We start from the raw sequence: 27,706 nt of genomic DNA on the forward strand, positions 1-27,706 counted from the left end.
TTAATACTACAGAGTGTTGTATTAGTTTCAGGTGTACAATATAATGATTCAACAATTCTATATTCTATATAAATTCACATTTCCAAGTGCTTAAGATAAGTGTATATTCTATATTCTATATAGAATATAGGATATAATTCTATATTCTATATAATTCTCTAATATAATTCTATATTCTATATAAATTCACATTTCCAAGTGCTCAAGATAAGTGATTTATTTATGATAATTTTGATTACTTTTAATATGACTTTCCAAAATACAGTAAAATCAAATTCTAACAAAACTGAAAAATTACACGAGATGTAACACAAGCACAGTCTACCCTTAAGGCCTGAGAGATATGAAGTGTTAAGAAAGCTGCGTTTTGGAAGGAGAGTAAAAATCCGTTAGTTTTGGATAAACAGAATGCCAAATATGCCCACTAGATGGCACACCGAGTCCTTCTCCAAAAATGAATCTGTTATTTTAGAATTGAGTAGTTCTTTTAAAGTTAGAAATTTCTATGTCATCTATTCTTATATACGAGTTTAATCAGTACCCAGGTGGTGAAAATATTAGCAGGGTGCCATCAAATGCAAAAGCAAACTGACCAACGCACATAAACAGCAATATGATGGCCTTTCTTGCATTTGATACTTATTCATAAACATTGTAGAAATGTCCTGAGATCGTGAGGTCAGGGTCTCTATCTAATATGTTATTATCACTTACTGTGTCTACTATTTAAATGTGTCAAGTGCCTCATAGGCAAATAAAAATTAAGCCAATTCTACTTCATAAAAGTAAGTATGTTAATATCACAGCTTAAATGAATACCATCTCTAAAAATGTTAAACTACATACATTTTTCATTAAAAAGTTTTACGAAACTTATAAATAAATGTGTTCCAGTGTTTACCTGAACTTACAATTCAAATTAATAACTAACTAGGATTTTGAATTAGAGCATGCCCTGTTCTTTGAGAGATCTATCTAGACATAGAAAGGCTGCATTTTATCTTCATAGAAAATTACCAATATGCTTTGATATCAATCCTTGGAGCCATAATAATCCCAAGGCACTGATATACTTGTATGTATACAGGGGGTATATAATTGCTAAGGTTAAATAGTTTGAAATTCATCAAGCTAACAAGCTGCATCTTAATGGCCATGATGGACCTTTTCTTTTTCTGCTGAAAAGAGAATATTTACACAGCTCAACCCTTTCATATCTCTTCCAAGTCAGCCCTAATCATCTGACAAAAATGACAATCCCTTGATTTAGCTCCAGCTACTACTCCTCTGGTTTGGTATTCAACACATTTCTACAATAATCAAATCTGAATGGCCTTGATGAAGATAACCGATGCTTCCATGACTACCGTACTATTAAGTCTAACAGTGCAACTTTTCTCTCTCTAGGAATTACACGGGTTTCCTCGTGGTAGCTGATGACAACCTGGACCCGAGTAGAATGGGAAAATAAAATAGAGGTGAAAGCCACTGGCAGTTTGCCAGCACATTCATGATTTATTTAAAAAATTAACTTCCGCAGGACTATCATTCGTGACTAATTTTGCTCTTTATTCTCACTACCTGGAAATACATTTTGTTTTTGCTAATATTTAAAAGGCTTTTCTTCAGATTCCCAACAAACTAATAAAAGATTATGTTACTTTTTGCTAGAAAACAATGAAATAAGGGACTGCATGGAGGAATTTCTTGAAACATCTTTATAAAGAAATGACAAGCAATTCAAGACACGAAGTGCTGATCTATCTAAGCACTTAAACCCATTATTAGGAATAATGATCTAACTTGAACATATGAATGAGGCTCAAAGTATTGCTTTCACAGAGGCCGATTTAAATTCCTAGGAGACTTACTAGTATCAAAGGGAGAGGCAGTTTAAAGTATCGCTGTACTGGGATTAAAAAAAAAAAAACAGTCAAAAGATGGGTATTATAGAGGGCACGGCTTGCATGGAGCACTGGGTGTGGTGAAAAAATAATGAATAATGTTTTTCTGAAAATAAATAAATTGAAGGAAAAAAAAAGATGATGTTGGAAAAACAGCATTTGAAATGTAAGAAAATAAAATCAGAGGTTAAAGTTGAAAGTTATTCAATAGGATTTTCTGAGAAGATGATGCTATTACTAAAACATAACTATGTACACATAGAGATGATCTAGACTAGCACTGTCCAACCGAAATATGTCATGGGTCACAAATACAAGCCTTAAATGTGATTTAAAATTTTCTAGCGAGCACATTAAAAAAATAGAAACAAGTTTAATTAAATATAATATTTTGACTCAGTATATCTAAAATTTATCACTGTAACAGGTAATCAATATAAAATTCCTTGAGATATTTTACATTCTTCCTTTTGTACAGTCTTTAAAATCCACTGTATATATTATACCTATAGCACATTACACTTTGGATCAGCCACACTTCAAGTGCTCCATAGCCACATGTGGCTTGTGGCTACTGTAATAGCATTGAACTAAATGTCTGACATGTACATAAACCAATGCATGGCTGTAAGAACAACATGTATAGACATGAACAATAAAAGGGCAGATATACTTTGATACGTTAAGATTCAGTCCTAACAGCTCTTCATTTGCCTATAATTCTTCTTTTACCTAAGTTAGTTTTCTGAATAGGGTTTTAAGAAGTCAAGAATTTTTTAACAATGTCCATTCACGCAGCTATGTACTAAAATGATAACAATGGTTTCCTTAGGGGCATGAGATTAAATGAGTGTAATTCTAACTTAACACAACTGAAATATTTTAAAAGTAAAGAGATACTTGCTTTTCTTATTTAAAGGGATTTTTATCCTAATAAAATTTTCATAGAAATGTAACAGTTCTGATTTTTAATTTTGAAAGATCTGGAATTTCCTCTAAAATATGAGCCAGTAGAATTCTACATACATAAAACAATGTAATGTAAGAGAGACCAGACTCCATAATAGCTGTAATTTTTCATCATGTAGGACAGGGATATCAACAGTTTTACTAGTATGTCTTTGCACAGACTGGAACGATTACTAATTATTTTAAATCCATTTTTACACAGATAGGATTTTGACTATTAGAAGCTTTTTCAAACCAATGTGCACTAAAAACAAAAACAAAAACAAACCTCTTGTTTTGGTGAATTTTTCTTTGGAAGAAAGACAACAAAATGGTGATCGTAACTGACATTGGTCTGTGTATAGAGAAATACCAGTTTTGTTCCATGATGTGGGAAGTCTATATAATTATACATGAAGATACAGAAATTACAGATTCAGTTCACCCTGAGTTGACCATGCCTCTCCTAGACCAACCCAGATGGACTCGAGATACATCTTCTATAAGCTTGCAGCTAAATACCAGTACCAGTCACCAAATTCTTCTGTTAACAAGCCTTTAGAGCTTTTCTTAAAGCTTTCTCTTCAATATTTTATTTTATTTCAATATAAAGAGAATGTTGAAAATCCCACCCATGGCACAGACAGGCTGGATTTGTGGGAGGCATCTTAAAGCCTTGTGGACAAAAGGACTTCCAGAAGCAGAAACAAGCATCCTAGAAGGAAGTATATGGGAAAACCCAACCCATGCTGTGTTTCTGAATTTCCAAAAATGCTTTTGTTAATTTGGCATGATGACAAATCAGTACTTAAAAGACAGCGATCGCTGTAAGGGATAAAAGTGACTGAAACCTATTTAACCTCTCCACTGCAATTTACGTTCTACACTTCTAAGGTCTCTGTTACACGCTAGAAAGCCGCTCCTTTCTAGGAGCAAAAGAAAATGTAACTGCAGGTAAAAAACAACAACAACAACAAAACCCCTCTCCCTTATGGAGTATGACTTCTGATGGTGGCCACCTCCCCTCTGTTCTCCTCTATATGGAGATCATAGATCAGCATATCACCTCCCGCCTTGCACCCCTTATCTGAATCGTAATATTTCAGTATTTTAAGCTCACTTTGTGTGCTTAAAATATACAAAAATTTAATATACAAAATTTAAATGTTACAAAAATTTAATATACAAAAATTTAAATGTTAACACACACTAAGTACAACTAACTGTAAGATACTATAGGAATAATTCACTACAATATGGTACATGGCAGTTTTCCTTGTTCTGAGCCTGGGGATATCAAACTCATCCAACAAAGGTCATTACAAATAGTACTTTCTAGATTGATCCCTTAACTAAACTTACCCTCACTTGAAGATGACTATCTCCTTTTGAACTGTTATATAGAGAACACAGAAGGAAATGAGTCTGAAGTATTCATCCTGCTTGGAACAACACAATGTGTTTCAAAGGGCTGGCTATTTACAAACACATGTAGAACTGAGAGGAGCAAAAGAAAAGCAATTCCCTGTGACTCCACTGACCCCTTCTCTAATTTATGAATGTACCAGGACGAGTTAAAGTCATTATGTTAAAAACAAAGGGACTAGGGGAAACATCAGTCATCTGCTGCTGGCAGGCGAGGCAAGGAATCAGGGGTCGGTGAGGGTCCCTGCTCCACCCCACACTAGCTGAGCCTTTGTGCCATGTCAGTTACACCCCTAGCTCTAGTTTCCTCATTGAAAACTTGCGGTAAGGAGCATGAGGTGCGCAGTATGGTGCCGGGCACTTGATAAAAACTCAATGAAACGGAAGCTATGATTATCTCCTGATAACACTGACAAACAGGCATTTGTGAGCAAAGCTGATAGTCCATCAGCTTAAAATCCATGATAAACTATACGTAGAGAAAGTGATGCTTTTGAAGAACATATATAAATTTGGAGTAGATATTTACCGACCATTACATTTTTTTAAAAGCAGAAACACATACTTAGGAAAATATTTCATGTATACTGGATCTCCTCTGTGGGGAGAAAGACTGTTTTACTCCTAGAAATAGAGTCCATGTATTTTTATAAATTTTAAAAACCTATAAAACCATATTAATGCACATTTACTTGCCAGCTTATGAGGTTATAATAATTAAAACGATTTCCTGCAGTATGTCCAATTATCACTTTTATAGTTTATTGATCACAATTTTACCTTAAACTGATAAAGTTCTTGTAGCACTTGTTTAACAGAAAAGATTGTTTACAATATAATGCATGTTTGGCATGAAGAAAAGAAAATATTTGACAAACGAAGAGTTGCTTAGTTTTCATTTCCCTATTATCTTGCTACCAACTCTTAATTTTTCGCATGCCAGATTAGAAAAGGGGAAAAAATAAGGCTCAGAAGGAGAAGCAGCACTGTAAAAATATGTCGAACATTTCTCTTTGATGAAAAATGAGACTCTTATTTTAGTGAATATGTTATTGCCTCAATGCTGGGGGAAAAGCAACCGTCATTAGAAAAACGAATTGCTCAGCTGTTTATAAGCAAAAAGCTCTAGGGGAATTTCTTAGGACCCCAAAGGCAAAGCATTACGGGGTTATGCAAACATATGTTGCAGGTGTTTTAGGGGAGACAGGTGGGCAAACCTCTGCCATGGAAGAGGAGTGAGTTTCATATGCTGTAAGTGAAACGAGAGAACCCACATGCATCCAAGTGTGGGGGTGCCATGATGCCAGTGAGCTGGGGCTGTAGAGCAAAAACTCGCCCTAAAATTATCTTGTTAGTGCCAAGCAAACAGAATTCTTTCCTTCTTGTAGTTTTATAGAAAACAAACACTGCCAATTACTTTTTATTTTTTTAACTAAAGGTATTTTAAACCTGGAACAAAGAACAGCCTGAAATAGCGATAATTATCCAAAAAAAGATAAGGATGAAGTATTGTTGCCTTTATTTAAACAAATATTCCTAAGGAGACAGTTTGTTGTAATATCCCCTCTTTGGTTCACTAGGCAACATTAGATTTATCATAATTCTCCTAAAGCCTAAGATATTTCTATATTAAAATGCTAATTTTGTCTTTTCTTTTGCCTGTAATTAAAGCTGGGGAAATTTGTGATCTGATATTCACTGATTGCTAGAGGGTCTACAAAGGTCTCACTATTTCTGTTTCTTATTGCCACATACTGCCCTCTTCATTAAAATTAGATAGAGTAACATAGTGGATCAAAAAGGCAGACATTATAATCCTAAATGCTCACAAAATTCCCATTTAAAAAAAAATATATAAAAATAAAATAAGTGGTATTAGCTGGATATTGCTGTCAAACCTAGACTTGCTATCTTATTTCTTTCCTCGTCATTTATCTGAGAGTTCATTCTTTTTATATTACTTGTTGAGACAATACTCATTTTACTACACATAACTATAAAAATAGTGTATTGAGCTATGCCTTCCTTATTTAAACAATTTTCCTTTATTCTTTAAAACAACTCATACCATGAATTAAATGTCAAATACTTAGTATAAAATAAACTCACAAAACAACAGATTTGGAAAAATAAAATCTAGTTTGATTGTTGTGTAATATTACAAATCCAAAATGTAGATACAATGCATTCATCAAGTTAACACGGAGAAAAAAACAAATCTTTGTAACAAGGTTGCAAATTAGAGTACCAGTCCAGTACCAGGATTAAAATGACCTCTGGTTTATATACTAATAATTCTGATGTATTTTGATGGGACATATATATATATGTATATAGAATATGAGGCATTAAGAATTTTAGTGCAATTGACAGAAATATTTAAGCAATTATACTCTATGCATCTACAGATTAAAACTTAAAGAGAAAATTTAAAAGCCCTTAAAAAAGTTAAAAAAAAAAAGGAAGCAAAAAATCATTAATTGGATAAAGACACAGACAAAACCTCTGAACCCATGCCAGCCTCATTTTACATACTGAATAAGCCCAATTCCCTAAAGTGACATCCCCATCTATACCCTGGCAAGCCGAGATCTCAGATGGCAGAGAAGCATTTTAAACCACCTGTGCGTTATGCTCGACTGTAGCTTCACACAATAAATAGACACCAAAAGAGAAATAAATTTTTTTCCTTTTTTAAAATATATTTACATTTTTGAATTTAGCATGTAGGAAGATGCCAGATTAACATGCCCCCCAATACACACACACACACACACACACACACAAAGTAGTTTAGGTCTACATGTTTTCTTTGTTACTAATACTGGGCCTCAAAACATTCCTTTTGGTTAGTTCTTTTCAGTAGTACTGAACTCTTCACCTTTTTCCCCTCCTTAAATGTGAGCAGGATGGGGGAAAAATGTTACTTGAGTGGTTTAAAGAAATACAGAAACCTGTTTGTCTTTGCCCAAGAGTGGTTCCCAATCTTCAATGATACAAAGGATAAAGGAAAGAGGCATTCTCAAAAAATATTCCTAAATATTTCAATTTGGGACTTCAAGCTAAAATCTTTGATATGAAAATTATCATTATAAATTTTTATCTTTAAAATGTTAAAATAAGTTTAAACAATGTATCATCAAAATAGAAGCAATTCAAAACTGGTTTTAGGGCTTTTGAATCCCAAAGAACAAGCGTAGGTGACCCTATGGGAAGGAGAACACTGGTTTAAGAAATGTTGCTTCCATCTTCTTTTCTCTATCTTCTTCCTTTTCGTTACCTGCTTTGCAATTGCCAAGAGAACAAAAGCTAAGATCCTGCACACTGAGGCCTGGTAAAAGGAAGACTCGCACAGCCACAATTCTCATGCAGTTTGGGGAGTAATTTCAGTGATAAAATTTCTCGAAATTAAATTCATTTATTATATAAATCCACTCTTACAAAGGTCATTCACTTACACTATATTTTTTTTATGCTTTCTAACATAACAATGAAGTATCAGTAATGAACTTTAAAATGTCTATATGAAGAAGGAAATCAGAAAACAACCATAAATAACAAATTAGTTACGTGTTTCTGAGTGAGACCAATCTGTACTTAAGGAAGTGTGTCAAATTAGACCACTAAAAAAGTCCCTATAGATGGACTCTTGCCTTTCTTATTTTGTTCAAGATTTCATGTATCATAAAAAAGGAAAACCAGACGCAGGTACGAATTTTTCTTAAGAGTAGAGAGAGTCATAAAACATTCTCTTTTAACCAGTAACTCTGGATACAGGTCAGTCTTAAAACCACAGCCCCTTCAAATTATGCAGTGATAATAACTGGCATGCCAACTCCACGCCACTCACAGGACAGTCTATGCTTGGGGTTCTGATCTCTTTTGTAACGTGGACTGCTCTGCTTTCTGGTGATGACTTTGGGCTCCTTTTCACAATAATGTTTTCAAATGTATAAAATAAAATAAATAGGGTTATAAAGCAAACCAATTGTGCTGAAATGCTGTAATCAAAATATTGACCAAATTTATAACATAGTGAAATGTACTTTTATATTAATGTATTAAATAAGATATAGTGGCTGGTCTAATCATTACTATAATTTAGAAGTAGCGATGAATGTAAATGGTATTTCAAGATATCTTCATCAACTGTAATGTGATATAGAATATCTGTGATTGCTATTAGTGAAAATGTCTGAGGTGCTGTCAATACTACCGCAGTTTGTTATCTGCATCCCTCCTTGAAGGAAATACTAAATTTTAGTAAGGGCTTAGTGAAGATAAAGATGTACATTTTTCCCATCTAAGTTCTCAGAACTCCCTGAATTCCACCCACAGACCATTTGGGGGCTTTTCTCAGAAACTTGAAGGGTGGCTATGGATAACAGCTTTCATGTAGGGACGCAGAGTCCTATGGATACCACTGGATTAGTTTATTAACCTTTTTACTGCAGAGATGTGGGCAGAGGTAATAGTCAGATATAAAACAACCACAATAGCAGAGGAGCGCTAGAGCTCCTGCTGTGCCAGGCTTTAACCCTTCAGATGCTGCATTTCCTTAACAACTGACATCAAAGTACTTCAATATCTTAAAAACTGGTATACCTGTAGCACCAGAGGAGTGCCAGACGTGGAGAGAAACAGCATTTAGAAGTAGGGATGTTTAGAAGTACAGGTTTGCCCTGGGTAGCATCCTGTACCTTATCTGCATGAATGAGAAATGAGGTTATATGGGGGGTGAGGGTGAGGATGATGGGGAAGTGCTCCATGACAGAGAAGCAAGCTGTCTACTTCTGGAGAGCCCACTCTTTCTGGGCTAACTTCTCTGATTTCCCTACTGGTGTGGAATAACTGATGGCATCCAGATTTGTAGAGGGATGCTTCATAAGTGGGGTTGTCCATTCACCACTTTTTTTGGTTTTTTTTGGAGGTAGCTGATGTTTCTTTTAGTCTATAGTCAATCAAATGCTCTAAGAAAATAACTGTTTTAAGAGGTAATTCTTTCCAAAGAATTGAATCAGTTAGCTGGGGTCCAAGATCCCCCTGGTTGGAACTTTGAATCAGTGAGATGAAACAGAGCTGGATACTTTGTAGTGATTCAGAAAGTAGAATGAGAAGGGCTTAAGAAATCACCCCATCTAGGTTATAAGGAATCTTTGGAGGCCATTTCTTCTCCAGTAGTTATTCTCTGTGGAAGTACAGAGCTCTTATTTCCTGGGAGTCTGCATTGAGAATGCCCTCAAGAGAGATGACTTACTTATTAGATGAAAAGGGGAAAAAAGTACAGAAAAGCAAAGTATAATTCTTTCACTGTATTTTTTTTAATAGAAATAGTTTGCAGAAATTGATGAGATGATCTTAAAATTTATACGGGAATGCAAGTGACTCAGAATAGCTAAAATTATCTTGAAAAACACAGAGTACATGGACTCATAATTTCTGATTTCAAAACTTATTACAAAGCTATAGTAATCAAGATAGTGTGGTACTACCACTAAGGACAGACATATAGATCAATGGAATACAAGTGAGACTCCAGAAATAAACCCTCATATTTATGATTAGCTAACTTTGGAAAAGGGATATGACAATTCCAGAGGCGATAGATTAGTCTTTTCCAAAAACACAACTGGATATCCATGTGCAAAAGAATAAATATGGACCCTTACCATACATGTGTGTACTTACCATACACACAGAATCGATTCGAAGTAGATCACAGACCTAAACGTAAGAGCTAAAACTACCAAACTCTTAGAAGAAAACACTGGAGTAAAAATTCTTTGTGATCTTGGGTTAGGCAATGATTTAGAGCAATGACACCAAAGCTCTAAGTGATAAAAGAGAAGATTGATATGTTGGATTTCACCAACATTAAAAACATTTGTGTTTTAAAGGATACCATTCAGAGAGTGAAAAGACACACAAAAGAGAGAAAATACCTGCAAATCAGGTATCAGGTAAGAGTCTTACAACAAGAATATATAAAGAACTCTTATAACTCAATAATAAAATGACAACACAATTAAAAAGTGGGCATTTTTAGAGACATTAGAGACATTACAGACATTTCTCCAAAGGATATGTACGAATGGCCCATAAACACATGAAACTATGTTTAACATAATTAGTACGAAGAGGAATATAAATCAAAACTAAAATGAGGTACCATTTGATACCCATTAGAATGGATATAATAAAAAAGACAGGAATAACAAGTGTTGACAAGGATGTGAAGAATATGGATTCTAATACATTTTTTGGGGAATTTAAAATGGTGTAACCACTATGCAAAACAGTTTGGCAGTTCCTTAAAAGGCTGAATGTAGAGTTACCATATGACCAAGCAATTCCATTGCTAGGTATATATCCAGAAGAAATAAGAGTATGTCCACAAGAAAACCTGCACAGGAAGTGTTCACAGCAGCACTACTCATAGTAACTACAGAGTGGACACAACCCAAATGTCTACCAGCTGATGAATGAATAAACAGAATGTGGTATATCCATAATAGAATATTATTTGGTGATAAAAATAAAGTATTGATGCAAGCTACAGCATGAATAGACCTCAAAAACACTATGTTAAATTAAATTAAAACACTATGTTAAATTAAAGAAGCCAGTCACCAAAGACATACCCTACTGTATGATTCCATTTACACAAAATATCCAGAATAGGCAAAGCCATAGGAACAGAAATTAGATCAGTGGTTGCCTATGATAGGATGGGGGGAGGGGAAGAAAAGTGGAGAATGATCACTAGTGGGTACAAAGGTTCTTTTGGGTATGATGAAAATGTTCTAAAATTAGATTATGATGATGGCTGTACCTCTCTGTAAATATTATTAAAAACCATCCAGTTGTATGCTTTAATGAGTGGATTTTTTATTCGATGTAAATTATATCTTAATCTAGCATTAAAATCAAGAAGTATGATATATGCTGGTAAATGAATACACATACACATATGTTTTTCTTTTCTTTTTTCCAGAAGGAGAAAAGAACTGATGCAGGCAGAGGAGGACTAGACAGAGAATTTGTTTTTTACTTTGTATTTTTTCAGACTTCTGTTATTTCCTTAACATGTGCCATATTACTACACTCCCATCTGCCTATTGATGGAAGTTATTTCTACAATGAGTTTCTGTACCAGGACCATTCTGATTTCTTCTTCATACTTTTCTGCACTACATGAAAAATAAAACTTATCTCTTTAATGCTACTTAGAATAAAAGATAAAAAGTCTTTTATATCTTTCTCAGTTTAGTTTTTGCACTCATATCACACATATCATAGATTAAATAAGTATGCAGAACACTTTATAATTTTGGCTGAAGCTGTCAGTCTTTTCCCAAAAGTCTATCATACAGTGTTATGCTTACTTTTTTTTTTTTAAGATTTTATTTATTTAGTGCATCATTTTGACCTCTAGTAGGACTGGTTTTTTCCATACAAGCCTTTGAAGATCTGGGAATTCAGATGAGACTGACACTTGAAGGTCATCTAGAAGCCTTAAATGGCACCAATTATGGCATTTAAATACAAACTAACACACATACACACATGTAATCTTACAGATCTGGCAGTAACTCCTTGTAAACATACCCTCAATTTCAATCCTTCCCGTCCAATCCTTTTTATATTCATCTTTTCACTATCACCTCTCTGCATAAGAACTCCTAAACCTCCATCTCCGGTATCAACATTTCAGACGGCCTTTTAGACAGAAACTTAGACCCAGGACATAAAAGTCTAGGCTGAGCAAGTTCTATCATTCTGCCTTCTCCATGTCTCCTGTGGCAAGACCATACTGCTGTATCACCATGACCCTCCCTGTAATTTAGACATGTCTTAATTTTTGCTTTGACTATTCCAAGTCTCTAATCTCATTCTTCAGTGATCCATACGTATAATGTCACCAAAACACTTTTCAAAAATTTAGGCCTGCTGGTCTTTCATTTTTTTAATTACCTTTCTCAGATTCTGAATCAGGTCTCGAATGCAAATTGAATAAAGTTCTAATTTCTTAACATGATATTCAAGGAATTTCATGATCTGGGCGCTAAAATACTTCTTATATTACCCCCTATATTGCCCTACATTTCACTCACAACTAACTATGGACATTCCCCATATCTCTAGACTTTAGGTAAGCTGTTCCCTCAGGACAGACTTGTCTACTCACTATTCTCTTTTTAAAATCCTTATTCTCAGTTCAAATACTACCTCCTCCATGAAGCCTTTTACGAATTTCCTCCTTACTCCAATAACTCCATTCCAACAGCTTGCTAATTTTAAGTTAATTCTGCATGTATTTCATCTTGTCTTACATTGTAGTTAGTTGTATACATGTCTACCTTCCATGTAGAGTATAAGTTCACTGAGGGCTGAGCCTATCTCCAGATCGCCAAGAGCAGAGGCAGTCTCTGCCTCCAGCAAAGTGTCTAGTACATAGTATGTGTTCAATGATTGTTTATGAACTAGATAAACCAAGGAGTTTGCCAGAGTCTGGCTTTTAAAGAAACAGTTGCAGAGGTGATATGATACTATATATAGAAAACCTTAAAGACTCCATCAAAAGCTACTAGAACTGACAAATGAATTCAGTAAGGTTGCAGGATACAAAAACTACAGAAATCTGTTGCATTTCTATACACCAATAATGAAGCAGCAGGAAGAAAAATTAAGAAAACAATCCCACTTAACAAGTGTACCAAAAAGAATAAACTAGGAATAAACACAGCCAAGGAGATGAAAACTATAAAACACTGATGAAAGAAATTGAAGATGATACAAATGGAAAGATATTCCATGCTCATGACTTGGGAGAACAGATACTGTTAAAATATCGATACTGCCCAAAGCAATCTACAGATTTAATGCAATCTCTATCAAAACACCAGCAGCAATTTTCATAGAACTAGAAAAATAATCCTAAAATTCGCATGGAACCACAAAAGACCCTGAATAGCCAAAGCAATCTTGAAAAAGAACAAAACAGGAGGTACCACAACCCTAGACTTCAAGATCTACTACAAAGTTATACAATCAAACCAGTATGGTATTGGCACAAAACCAGACACATAGATAAACAGAACAGGATTGAGAGCCCAGAAATAAATCCACAATCACATGGTCAATTAATCTACAACAAAGCATCAAGAATATCCAATGGGAAAAAGACAGTCTTTTCAACAAATGGTGTTGGGAAAACTGGATAGCCACATGCAGAAGAATGAAACTGGACTACTTTCCTACAGCATAAACAAAAGTAAACTCAAAATGGATTAAGGCCCTAAATATAAGACCTGAAACTACAAATATCCTAGAAAAGAGCACAGGTAGTAATTTCTCTGACATTGACCACAGCAACATTTTTCATGATACGTCTCGTAAGGCAAGAGAAATAAAAGCAAAATTTAACTATTGGGACTAACAAAAAACAAACCAAAACAACAACAACAACAAAAAAAACAACTTCTGCACAGCAAAGAAAACAATCAACAAAACGAAAAGATAACTTGCTGGATGGGAGAAGATATCTGCAAATGATATAACCAATAAGGGGTTAGTATTCAAAATATGCACAAGAACCTATACAACTCAACACCAAAAACCCCACAAATAAAAAATGGGCAGAAGAAGAAGACATTTCTCCAATGAAGACATCCAGATGGCCAACAGACACATGAAATGATGCTCAATATCACTCACCATCAGGGAAATGTAAATCAAAACCACAATGAGGTTATTACCTCACATCTGTCAGAATGGCCAAAATCAACAATACAAGAAATAGCAAGTGTTGGAGAGAACATGGAGTAAAGGAAACCCTCAAGCACTATTGGTGGGAACGCAAAATGGTGCAGCTACTGTGGAAAAGAGTATGGAGGTTCCTCAAAAAATTAAAATAGAATTATCACGTGATCCAGTAATTCGACTACTGGGTATTCACCCAAAGAATAAGAAAACCATAATTCAAAAAGATAAATGCCCTCCAATGTTTACTGCATTACTTAGAATTGCCAAATTACGGAAGCAGCTCTAGTGTCCACTGATAGATGAGTGGATAAAGAACATGTGGTGTATGTACAATGGAATAGTACTCAGCCATAAAAAAGAATGAAATCTTGCCATTTGTAACAACATGGATTGATCCAGAGAATAGAATGCTAAATGAAATAAGAGAGAGGAAGACAGATACCATATGATTTCACTCAGATGTGGAAATTAAGAACAAAACAAAGAAAAAAAGAGACAAAAAGACTCAACTATAGAGAACAAACTGGTGGTTGCTAGAAGGAAGGTGGGAGGATGGGTGAAACAGGTAAAGGGGATAAAGAGTACTCTTAATCCTGATGAGCACTGAGTAATGCACAGAACTGTCAAATCACTAACACTGTATGTTAATTATACTGAAATTAGAGGAAAAAAAGAAAGAAAGAATTGCAGAGAATTACTGTGAAAAATGATCGGATCTGCAGGTATGCATGAATTAATGACAGAGGAGAAGGCATTTCTTAAATGCCCACACAAGTCCTTTCCTTGTATGAGAGCTGAGGCCAAAGATGCTACCATTATGCCCATTTTGGAAAGAAACTCCAACAAGGCTAATCGGCAATGAGTGTTACCTCATAACTGCTCTCAGAGTTTATCCAAATGAACAGAATCCTAACTCACTGTATCCAATCATGCACTACTACCATGTTCACAATTCAGATAACAAAAAGAGCAGTCCAGTGAATAGTAATGGAAGCAGCCTGTTCTAACAGAAAAAAATCAGGAAGCAGCAGCACACAGGGGTTGGCCACAACTATCTGACCACCCTTTTTTTTTTTTTTAAGATTTTATTCATCCATTTGACAGACAGAGATCACAAGTAGGCAGAGAGGCAGGCAGAGAGAGAGAGAGGAAAAAGCAGGCTCTCTTTCGAGCAGAAAGCCCAATGCGGGGCTCTATCCCAGGACCCTGGGATCATGACCTGAGCCCAAGGCAGAGGCCTTAACCCACTGAGCCTCCCAGGCGCCCCCTGATCACCCTTTTGATGGGTTATCTCACAGAGGAGCAGCTAGATGGTGGAGTGGATATGGATGGCACTTTGCTTTATAAAGCAGACCAGCAATTTCACGCACTTTTCTCAATTGATTTGAACTTTTTGTGGGGAATAGGTTGTTTGACTTTTGTTTTGTTTTTGCGGCCTGGATCTTCATATGTCTGGGTCTTCATATGAGTTTTGGTAGGAAATAGTGAGAAGCTGGAAGTCATCTTAAAACCAACAAGTGCCATTAAAGCTGGATAGAAAGGAAAGTTGTGAAGTTGCCACTAGGAGAGAGGCAGAAAGAACAATCTAAGCAGAGGAAAGAGAACACAGAATTGGCATAAAGATAATATGGAAAGAAACATCCTTCTGTCTTCATTCATCCATCCACTCATCCATGAATCCTTCCATCTGAATATATCCTATGTGTTAGGCACCTCTTAGGTAATTGGGGGTACAGTGGTGATACCTCAGTCATGACTCTGCCCTGAAGGAACTTATAGTAGAGGATGAGACAATCCAATTAGTATATATATCAATGTAGGACTGCATGCTGAATACTTTGAAAAGGAGGCATATAGTGCTATGAAAGTGCACAATGGGAATCTTATTTCATCAGGGAAATCAGGGAGGACTTCCCAGAGGAAGTGACAATGGAAAGGCAATCTGAAGAAAAAGTAATTAAACTCTGTGTTGTGATTGGAGAATTAGGGTGACAAGCAGTACAGCATGGTGAGGAAGGAATGCACTTACTGATTTTGTAATTCTTGGAGCTCTCATCAGCTATTAAAATGTTAACTTCTTTTTCTAGACTGTACTGCTTAATGGCTAATGATTTCTGTAACCATTCCACTTTATCTGTATATAAGTTACACGGAAAGCAATAGACAATTTTAAAAAATCAACTAGTAAGAATATGCTATACTCTTAAATTATTTGAGAAGTTTTCTCTGTAAATGAAAACTTTGAAAATTATGAGGTTTAAAAATAATTTTACTCATTTGTGAGGCACCAATTAAACACGAAATTTAAAGAAAAAACCCACAGCTTAAATATGCCATAAATAAACTCAAGGCCATTTAGTCTTGCTTCTTTTTCTTGGAGAAAGTACACATAGCATCAGGAATCCTCTACTGGATGCCAGATCATACTGGGTCCTTTACAAATACTATTTCATAAACACTGGATTTTTGTAACAAATGCCATTTCACAGGTAAAAAAACAGGTTCAGAATGGTACTAAGTAGTGTCACCAAAGTCCTGAAGATCATAACTGAGGAAGAGAATCCCTTTCTATCTTCAAACTTCTCCTGGCTACAAATACCAGTGGCTGCTCTCATTTATGTAAGGGTTCATGAAAGTCTGAAGAACACTGTTAATTAATTCTCAGTTTTCTTTTTGGGCTAAATAATCTCAGATCCAAGTATATACTCTTGATCATTTTTTCTTGGCTTTACTTGTGTTTCTTCTAAGTAATCAGTTTATATATTTTCAAATAATATTTTACAATGTTTCACATCTCAAAATTAAGAATGAAAAACTGGATCTACAACTTTAGTAAGATTCTGGTTGGCAAACGCCATACTATCTATGCATTTGATAATAATTATCCCTTGGTTATGACAACACTATGTTATTTATTTATTTTCAACCCTGGGTTCTACATTCTCTCTACTTCTCCCTTTTCATTTCTCAATCATTTACAGTCTTTGCTTTCTTTTATATTTTTCATGGCATTGTTTTGGAATGAAAGGATACTTTTATTTCCCCTTCAATGTACATCCTAAAATACATCAGCAATTTTCAACAGCATTATTTGTTTTTTAATTTTAGTTGATCTCTTTACAACATATGTCACTAACCATTTCTATGTTCTTGGGATTATCTATTCTCAAGCCACTGTAATTCTGTCTTCTCATGGTTTTCCCACATTCTAAGTCTTCTCTATATGCTCCTTCCTCTTGCCCCTATTGTTATGTCCTGTGATTCCCTTCCTGGCTCTCTTCTCATCTCCTCAACATATCATTCCTTGAGACTACCTATAATACCTCAACTACAATTAATGTCCATAGTCCATGCTTTCTAAATCTCTATCTCTGGTTCAAAGCTGTCCTTTGAATACTAGACACATTCCCAGTTGCCTTCTGGGCACTTTTCCCTGGATATCCCACAACCTACTCAAAATCAACTCATTACCCAACCTCCTTCTACTTAACTACTCTTGCAAACTTGCTTATCCATACCTTTTCCCACCAACTCAATCAATAGCTGGATACCTGGGAAATACAGTGTATCGGTCACCATCCACAGCCAATTATTCGTTAAGCCTTGCTGATACTCTCTTAAATGTTCCTTCCAATTATCCTCTACATTTTCTGTTTTCAAGAAGTTCATAATTAAATCTTTTTCTTTTTTTTTTTAAAGGAAGGAAGAAAAGAATGAGAGAACACAGGACAAAGGAGGCTCCTATTTATATTATATTTTTTGCTTTCTTACACCAAAAGGAATTGTTGGTAGAAAATGGCAATGATTTTAATAAAAATATTCATACACACATATTAAATCTTCCAATGAAATCCTCTAGGACACTGAACTGTATTACCTCTGTGATAATGAAATCTCTTCTCCCTTGTTTAAACAGAGGTCAGTTTCTTCTGAGTAAGTCCTAAATATATTCTGAAATTTAGTTTTTGCTCAGTGCTGTTTCCTATGTAGTTGGTTAGTCTCTAGAACTCAAATGAAAGAAAGTTCAAATAAGAGAGCTTAAATAAGATGTTATCAATTAAGTAAATTAAGTAGTTGATCTCAAATTAATAGCTGACATTCTCGTCAGCGGGTCCTCTCATAAGTGGAATATAAAATAGATACATTCAATTACAACCTTTATGAGAAAATCTGGTGGGATTTCTTCAGATACTAGCTGGAAAGATGAGGCTAAAAGGTTTATCTCTTTCTGGGTTTATGAAAACAACTCTAACCATTCCTGTCATTTTTCTGTCTTCCTCAAATCTTCCCATTTGGCGCTATTCCCCAATGATAGCTCAAGCCAGGTAAGCACCATACATTTACTTTAAGTGAAATAATTTGAAATACTCTCTATTTTTATTGCTGTTGTTATAGAAAGAAAGAGGGAAGTGATGAATAAGGCACTTGTACTACAATAGGAACTATAAAGGCCAGAAAGAATTAAATCACTAACAACCCCAACTTAAAACGTGATGATGGTCAGACCTATGGGTGACAATTTTGTGAAGCATCTTATAGCTCTCAACTGCATCAATTCAATTCTCTTCAAAACATTTTCTGTAAACACTACAGAGGATAAACTTGGAAGGGCTGTCAAAAAGCTAAGAATGACAGTGTGTAGGGAAAAACCTGGAGCCTAACTCTTGATTTATTGTAGCAACCATGAAGTAAAAGGATGTTAGTGCCAGTATCTCTGAAATGGTGGGTGAGGAGACAAGTATTTCCAATTTTCCTTTTCAGAAATCAAGTTTATTAATGATTAAGAATAATTCTGAGGTGTACCCAACAACTATGGGAAGGTCAAATGGTAAAATTAAGACCAAGTACCTCTAAGCAGAGGTATGCAAAGCCTTCCTCAAGAGACCAGGTGGTTTGCAGGTTAACAAGGTCTGACTATATCCTTTACATGTTTAATATATATCAAAAGCAAAAAGATGTCAGTCAAAAAGGGCTTGCCAAGGAAGCAGAGAAAAGTAGTCGAAGAGGCACATATGGGCAGAGTCAGTGGGAGAGAGAGCCTGAGTTAGTGGTTAATGGGCCATGTGCTTTCTAGGACCACAGGAAGACTACCCTTACTGTGGAGTAGGTATGCTAGGCTCTCATAGCCTGGCTTCACTAAATATGCCTTCCCATCTGCATCCATCTGACACCAGGCCCTCCAAGGAGCTCTGTGATTCTAACTGCATTTTCCATGTAGGTCTACACTGTGCCGGTCATATTTGGTTTAATAATTTGTTTTTTCCCCGTCACTGTAAGTGATCTGAAATGATGTGGGATCTCTCTAAGCCTGCCACCAGGAAGTGAATGGGGCATCATGGGGCAAGAGGATGTCAGTCTTAAAGAAGCTCCATCACTTTAGATGGAAAAAGGGACATACTGGCTCTACACAGTGCCTTTTGAGCTCGGTTTTGGGAGTATGTTTCTGAGAAAAGGCCTGGTTTTTTGGATTGTGCTAACAAAATCACAGTTCTCAGATTGTGAGATTTAAGACGACAAGTCTCCCACTGTGACTTTAGCTTTTCCCTAACTGGGGGCCCTTTCAAACAGCAGAAGAGGTAAAGCAATCAGAAGCCTTCCCCTGTTAAAGGCCACTGGTGGCTCACCTGCTTCCTCCTCTTCTTGGGCACATGGCTCAACTACATTTTTCAAAGTCCTTTGTGGTCAGAGACAGCCAAAGTTTGAGTTCCAGCCAATGGAATGTGAGTGAAAGTGATGCATGCCACCTGCAGGCTTTCTGTTAAAAACTCCCAAGGACCATCCTTGCTCTCTCATCCTGTTGGGGATGACTGCATACTAGGTGACCCTGGAAGGCTGAATTTTAAAACAGCAGGGCTAGCAGAAGCCCAAAGAACTGTTTGACTATGAGACACTCCCACCCTTGACTTATAATGGATTTTCACTTGGGTGAAACTTATACATCTACTGTGGGAAACCACAAAAACATAGGGGTTCATTTGCTACAGCACCTGATCAACCTTAACACACTGTAACAATAAACTGAATGGTCACTGTAGTATGCATACATTTTATTTTTTTCAAGCAGAAAAGTTGTTCAAGGTGACTTCCTTTTTTCAGCTGCTTAATTCTTATTTGTTTATATTCTATTTTTGCTTTCTTTCTCTCTCTTGCCCTTTCTTCTGCATTTCACACGGTCATTCTTAACCCTTTGAACTGACTCTCTCAACTGGTTTACTTTTATTTTTTATCTTACTCTTTTTTTTGTTTTATTGTCTTCCACCTTAGTGATAGCCATTATAGTCTCATGGTTAAGGAAGAACTCAAAGATCAGTTTCATTATAGAAAAGCAACTGAACATAACAATTAGAAAAGAAAAGCAATCAATATTATTTTTATACTTTTTCCCCATCACTTTCACAGTGTACTTCACTTTAGGAACCTGGAGGCTAGACTTGGTAAACTAGTAACAGACCAATTTTCAAATTCAGTATTCAGATCATGAATAAATGTGAAATCAGAAGTAAACAACTGTCCTTGGAAGGATAATCAAATTGAAATGCACTGTTTTGTGTTTATTACATAAGACCAAACAACTCATCTTAATTTTCTTGGGGGCAATGATGAGTGTGGAAGTACTGAGAAAAGTTCTGTCCCAGGAGTCTGCAGGGAGAGTAAGGCCAAGGAGGAAGATGTCAGATGGCTCCAGGTTGGGAGTGGGAGCCTGGGGACTGGTCTTGGCTATGTCACTGAATCCTGGATGAGTTTGGGTATTTCACTTCACCCTCATGAATCCCTCAGTAGGTAATGAAGGTATAATTACATGCTCGAACTCTAGAGTCTTAACTATCTCTAAAGAAATTGCAAAATGCATCATATCCCTATAACATATCCCTGAATGTTTTAAAGGCCCTATTTTGTAATTATTAGTACCATCTATAAAAAGTACAGGAGTCCAAGTGATAAGAACACAAGAGGACTAGGATGGAACAGGTATATTTTTTCAGTGAAAGTCAATGGTCTAGAAGATATTAAATTACCAGTTTAATTAGAGGGGTTCAGGAGAACTCTCTCCCTCACATAGATAAAGGTAAGGCCTATGTCTTTCCATGCTGTCCCTGCTAACGGGTGTGTCTATGAGGACTTCAGAATTTTGTGTGTGCTGGGAGACAGCCTTAAGATTCTCATTCTGGCTAAGCTAAAATTAGAATCAACTGGATCAGTTTTCAGGAACTACTGGTCTAGAGCAGGGATCTCTCAACTTTCATTATTCCTTTACCAGTTAAAAATGGGGAATGTATGTGTTTGTAGCCTCAATACGTGCATATTTATTTCTAAGTCATATGCATTTGCCATTTGTACTAATCTATTATGTATATGAGAAAGTATGTATGTGCAAAAGAATTTTTAAATGAGATAGAGCTGAAATAAATTATATTTAAATTAATTTTCATAATAGTTTACTTATAATGGTCGATTTTGCTCTTCCTAAAATATGTATGTTTGGCATATACTGATGTGATTGAACATGCCTCTTTTTGAAAATTTTGGTTAAATGCTTTGTGATAGTTTTTGTTAATGACACTCCCCAGAAAAAGCTACCTTACAAAAAGACATAGATCTGAATGGAGGGAGGATATTATTGGCTTCCCTTGGTAAAGTATGGCATTCATTGTGCAATTCACCAATTATGCCAAGATTTTTGTTAAGCTAATACACTTTCTATCTTCCTTAATGTTAATCAGCTTCCATTAGGGATCTCCAGAGAAACAGACCCAGTAAGATATATACAGATATATAAGAAGAGATTTATTATAGGAAGTGGCTCAGGTGCTAGTAGTACTGAGGCTGAGATATGCTAAAATCTGCCAACTGCAAGCTGGAGAACCCAAGAAAGTGGGTGTTATGATTCAGTCCAAGTACCAAGGTCTGAGAACTGGGGTGTGGTGGGTAAGGGTGGAAAGAGGGAAGTGTAGGTGGATGAGGTGGGGGGAGGTCGGGGAAAGACTGGGGTGACATGCTGGTTAAGTCCTGGAATCTCAGAGCCCAGGAGAATCAGATGTCCCAGGGCAGGAGAAGATGACGTCTCAGCTCCAAAGTTTGCCCTTTCTACAACTTTTTTTTTAGCATTTTTAAAAAAATTTATTATTATTTTTTTTTCAGCATAACAGTATTCATTGTTTTTGTACCACACCCAGTGCTCCATGCAATCCGTGCCCTCTCTAATACCCACCACCTGGTTCCCCCAACCTCTCACCCCCCCACCACTTAAAACCCCTCATATTGTTTTTTAGAGTCCATCGTCTCTCATGGTTCACCTCCCCTTCCAATTTCCCCCAACTCCCTTCTCCTAACTCCCCATGTCCACCATGCTATTTGTTATGCTCCACAAATAAGTGAAACCATATGATAACTGACTATCTCTGCTTGACTTATTTCACTCAGCATAATCTCCTCCAGTCCAGTCCATGTTGCTACAAAAGCTGGGTATTCATCCTTTCTGATGGAGGCATAATACTCCATAGTGTATATGGACCTTTCTACAACTTTTAGCTCTATTTGGGTTTTTAAGAGATTAGATGATGCCTGTCTACGTTGGTGAGGGAAAATCATAGTCTACTGATTCAAATGTTAACCTGTTCTGGAAATACCATCACAGACACACTCAGAAATAATGTTTTACCAGCTATCTGGGTTTGCTTAGCCCAGTCAAAATGACATAAAATTAACTATCATACAGCTCTCAAAATTTAACTGGAGAATGTTACACTTCTGTATTTTAAAAAACAGATTCAAACCTGACTTCATGTCTTCATTTCGGTTATTAGTAACCAAATTAGAAAATCCTGTTCCCAGAACTTTTCAGTGTACCTAGAAAGTTTTAAATAAATGATACACTTAAATTGTTTTTGGCAAGAACACTGCAAACGGATGAAACATTTCCAAATATTCAAATTTAAAATGTTTTTTTCCATAGCATGAATTTCTTTGAAAAAGCTCCTATTTTCTCTCATTATTAAAACAAGAATTTTAATTTGAATCTTAATTTGAAGAGACAAATTGTTTATTTTTTTAAAAATATTTGCACGGTAACATATTTACTACCAGCTACTCATCACAACAGAGGTAAGCAAATTTGAAGTATGTTTTTTTTTTCAAGAAAAAATTTGGTGACTCTTTTAAGTATATTAGAAGATACCTAGTGAACCCACAATAGCTGTCCATGGTCCCTGACATCTTTTGGTATTGTAAATATGTCATCACTTAAGATAATACAGCCCCCAAATCCACTTAACTGGGCATATGGACATGGCAATAAGGCACAAGATGGTGAAAACAATGTAAGAAGAGAGGAGGCCATTATCAATGCCTTTGTGTAGAAAAGTCCCTTCAAGATCTTCCCTTACAAGACCTCACACATGATACATGACTGGCTGATACACGGTCCTTTACATTAAAAAGTAAAGCTCAGTTTTTCCTTTTCTTTTCTTTCTTTCTTTTTTTAGAAAAGTGACCATACATAGAAGTTCCATTAGTTTCTTCCTATACTCCACTGGATGATCTCTGTGTAGTCACTGCATATACATGTACTGCACTTTAGAAACCACTGGTTTAGGAGCCAGTCTTCTGTGTTTAGATGTTTGGCTTTCAGTTTATGTCACAACTTTTCCCTTAATCAAGTGTCTATTTCTTAAAGTGTTGTCTGCAGCTGACCAGTTTTGGGACAGCTACAGATGCAGATTTCTGGATCCCTCTGCAGAGCTATTTACACTAGAATGTCTGGGAGTCTTAACAATCTCAATAATCATTAACAACAATCTTTTTTTTTTTTGTTAAAGATTTTATTTTATTTATTTGACAGAGAGAAATCACAAGTAGACAGAGAGGCAGGCAGAGAGAGAGAGAGGGAAGCAGGCTCCCTGCTGAGCAGAGAGCCCGATGCGGGACTCGATCCCAGGACCCTGGGATCATGACCTGAGCCGAAGGCAGCGGCTTAACCCACTGAGCCACCCAGGCGCCCCCATTAACAACAATCTTAACAAGATCCTGCAGGTGCTTCTTTGGCACATCATAGTTTAAGATCCACTGCATCCTTGTCGTGTTCCTGATCTTAAGGGAAAGACCCTCAGCTTTTTCCCATTGAGAAGGATATTCACTGTGGGTTTTTCATAGATAGTTTTTATGAAATTGAGGAATACTAGCTCTATCCCTACACTCTGAAGAGTTTAAATCAGGAAAGGATGCTGTATTTTGTCAAATGATTTTTCTGCATCAACTGAGAGGACTATATGGTTCTTCTCTCTCCTCTTATTAATGTGCTTTATCACACCGATTGATTTGTGAATGTTGTACCACCCTTGCATTGCAGGGATAAATCCTACCTGGTCATGATGGATAATCCTTTTAATGTACTGTTGGATCCTATCAGCTAGGATCTTGTTAAGAATTTTGGCATCCATATTCATCAGGGATATTGGTCTGAAATTCTCCTTTCGGATGGGATCTTTGCCTGGTTTTGGGATCAAGGTAATGCTGGCCTCATAGAATTAGTCTGGAAGTTTTCCTTCTGTTTCTATTTCTTGAAACAGCTTTAGGAGAATAGGTATTATTTCCTCTTTGAATGTTTGGTAGAATTCCCAAGGGAATCCATCAGGTCCTGGACTCTTGTTTTTTGGGAGGTTTTCGATCACTGCTTCAATCTCATTACTAGTTATTGGTTTATTCAGGTTGTCAATTCCTTCCTGTTTCAGTCTTGGTAGTTTATAGGTTTCCAGGAAAGTATCCATTTCTTCCAGGTTGCTTAATTTCTTGGCATATAGTTATTGATAATAATGTCTGATAATTGTTTCTATTTTCTTGGTGTTAGTTGTGATATCTCCTTTTTCATTCATAATTTTATTAATTTGGGTCCTTTCTCTTTTCTTTTGGATTAGTCTGGCCAGTGGTTTATTGATCTTATTAATTCTTTCAAAGAATCAGCTTCTAGTTTCATTGATGTGTTCTATTATATTTCTAGTTTCGAATTCATTGATTTCTGCTCTAATCTTAATTAATTATTTCTCTTCTCATATGTGGGGTTGACTTAATTAATTAATCCAGTTCTCTAAGGTGTAAAGAGAGTTTATGCATTTGAGACTTTTCTCTTTTTTTGAATGAGGCTTGGATGGCTATGTATTTCCCCCTTAGGATTACCTTTGCCATATCCCATAGGATTTGGACCGATGTGTCTTCATTCTCATTGGTTTCCATGAATTAATTAAGTTCTTCTTTGATTTCCTGATTTCTTTTGATCCAAACATTCTTGAGCAGGATGGTCTTTACTTCCAAGTGTTTGAATTTCTTCCAAATTGTTTCTTGGACTGAGTTCCAGTTTCAAAGCACTGTGGTCTGAGAATATGCAGGGAAAAATCGCAGTCTTTTGGTATCGGTTGAGACCTCATTTGTGACCCAGTACATGCTCTATTTTGGAGAAAGTTCCATGTGCAATCGAGAATGAGTAGTCTGTGTATGTCTATGAGATCCATCTGGTCCAATGTATCATTCAAAGCTCTTGTTTCTTTATTGATTTTCTGCTTTCATGATGGGTCTGTTGCTATGAGTAGAGTGTTGAGGTCTCTCCTATTAACACATTATTATCAGTATGTCTCTTAATTTTGGTTAACAGTTGGCTAATGTAGTTGGCTGCTCCCATGCTGGGGGCATAGGTATTTACAATTGTTAGATGTTCTTGTTGGATAGACCTTTTAAGAATGATATAGTTTCCTTCTGTATCTTTAACTATGTCTTTAGCTTAAAATCTAATTTGTCTGATATGAGGATTGCAACCCCAGCTCTCTTTTGAGGTCCGTTGGCCTGAAAGATGATTCCCCATACCTTCACTTTCAGACTGAATGTATCTTTAGGTTCAAAATGTGTCTCCTGTAGACAGCATATGGACGGGTCCTGTCTTTTTATCCTATCTGCAACCCTATGCCATTTCACGGGAGCATTTAGGCTGCTCACATTGAGAGTGATTACTGCAAGATATGATTTTCATTGTCATCATGTTGCTTGTGAAGTCCTTGCTTCTCTAGATTGTCTCTGTAAATTTTGGTTCTATATCACTCTTAGGGTCTTTCTCCTTTCACAGCAGCCCCCCTTAATATTTCTTGTAGGGCTGCCTTAGTGGTCACATATTCTTTCAGTTTCTGCTGGTCTTGGAAGCTCTTTATCTCTTCATCCATTCTGAATGAAAGCCTTGCCAGATAAAGTATCCTTGGCTGCAGATTCTTCTCATTTAGTACCCTCAATATGTCTTGCAGCCCTTTCTGGCTTGCCAGGTCCCTGTGGACAGGTCTGATATTATTCAGATGCTCCTCCCTCTGTATGTAAGGAATCTCTTCCCCCGAACTGCCCTTAAGATGTTTTCTTTGGATCTAAGATTTACGAGTTTTACTGTTACTTGCTAGGACATTGGTCTGTTCTCCTTGATCTTGGGATATGCTCTAGGATATGAATGCTTGTTTCATTCCCCAGATTAGGGAAGTTTTCTGCTATGACTTTTTCAACTATATCTTCTAGTCCTCTCTCTCTCTCTCCATCCCCCTCAGGGATCCCAGTAATCCTGACACTGGAACATGTCATGGTGTTTATTTCTCTAATTCTATTTTCATGGATTTTATAAAATCTCCCCTTCTGTGAGTACCACTGAAAATGGCAACCTCCCACAGGCAATGCATGCCCCCAGCGATCCTCTGAGTGGTCGATCCAGAACCCTGCTTGTCTCTGCCCCCTGTGCTGCCGAAACCATGGGTGATCCCGGTCTGGGCAGGTGTGGGTAGTGGTGGCAGCCAGCCCCCCAGGTCCGCAGGCACAGATCCTGGCATCTGCCCTTTAAACTCCTGGATTCTGTTGGAGTGCCATTACCAGACGCTTCCCGTTCCCTCACTACTGCTCTGCAAACTATTGCTGGTCGCCAGGCACAGGACACTTTTGCACTGGGGTATTATTTTGCTTTCCAGTGGACAGGATCTGGTGGCCCCTTACCCCTTGTGTTTATCCTCTGATATCTGTCTGTACAATCACAACTCCCTCCTTTGTACCTCTTGACTGAAGATCTTCTGCTCTCGTAGAGATCCAGACATATAATCATACACCTCAGGCTGATTTCGTGGCTGTTCAGACTGGCTTGGTAGATATCCAGCTAAATTCAGGGGACCAGTTGAAACTAAGCCCCTACTCCTCCACCATCTTAGGCAATTTCAGTGTATTTAATATTTTAAATTAGCAATATAATATTTACTGAGCAAATACACTTAAGGGGCAAATAAAATATTTGTTGTGGCTACAACAACTTATACTAAAAGAATTGTGGTTTTTTTTCTATTTTGCCAGTTTTAATTTTATTATCTTTTTGTCATACAATGGGATCTATTAGCCTTCAATTTTTTGAAATTCTAACAGTAAGACAATGTAGAAACAACTCCAAGTAGTGCCTTTTCTTTTTAAACAAGCTATTTCATATACAGTAAGGAGAATAAGTGATTAGCTAGATTCTCACAGCACTTAGAGCTGCAAATGACTTTTAGAGATTATAGGCTAATTAAAGCCTCACCAGTCACCTATCCCTTTTTAAAAAACAATTAATGAACCTGAATCTAAGGCAGCAAAAGGTTAAACGATTTCTCTGGGGGTAAAACGGCAAGTCA

General features: G+C 36.4%; 1 protein-coding gene across 4 annotated transcripts in view; it reads right to left on the minus strand.

Moving 5' to 3' along the window:
- Window positions 1-27,706, minus strand: part of TBC1D5 (TBC1 domain family member 5) — a 555,945-nt gene that overhangs the window by 88,307 nt on the left and 439,932 nt on the right. The window lies entirely within an intron of this gene.

Source organism: Neovison vison, chromosome 6 (assembly GCF_020171115.1).
Source record: "Neovison vison isolate M4711 chromosome 6, ASM_NN_V1, whole genome shotgun sequence".
NCBI lineage: Eukaryota > Metazoa > Chordata > Mammalia > Carnivora > Mustelidae > Neogale > Neogale vison.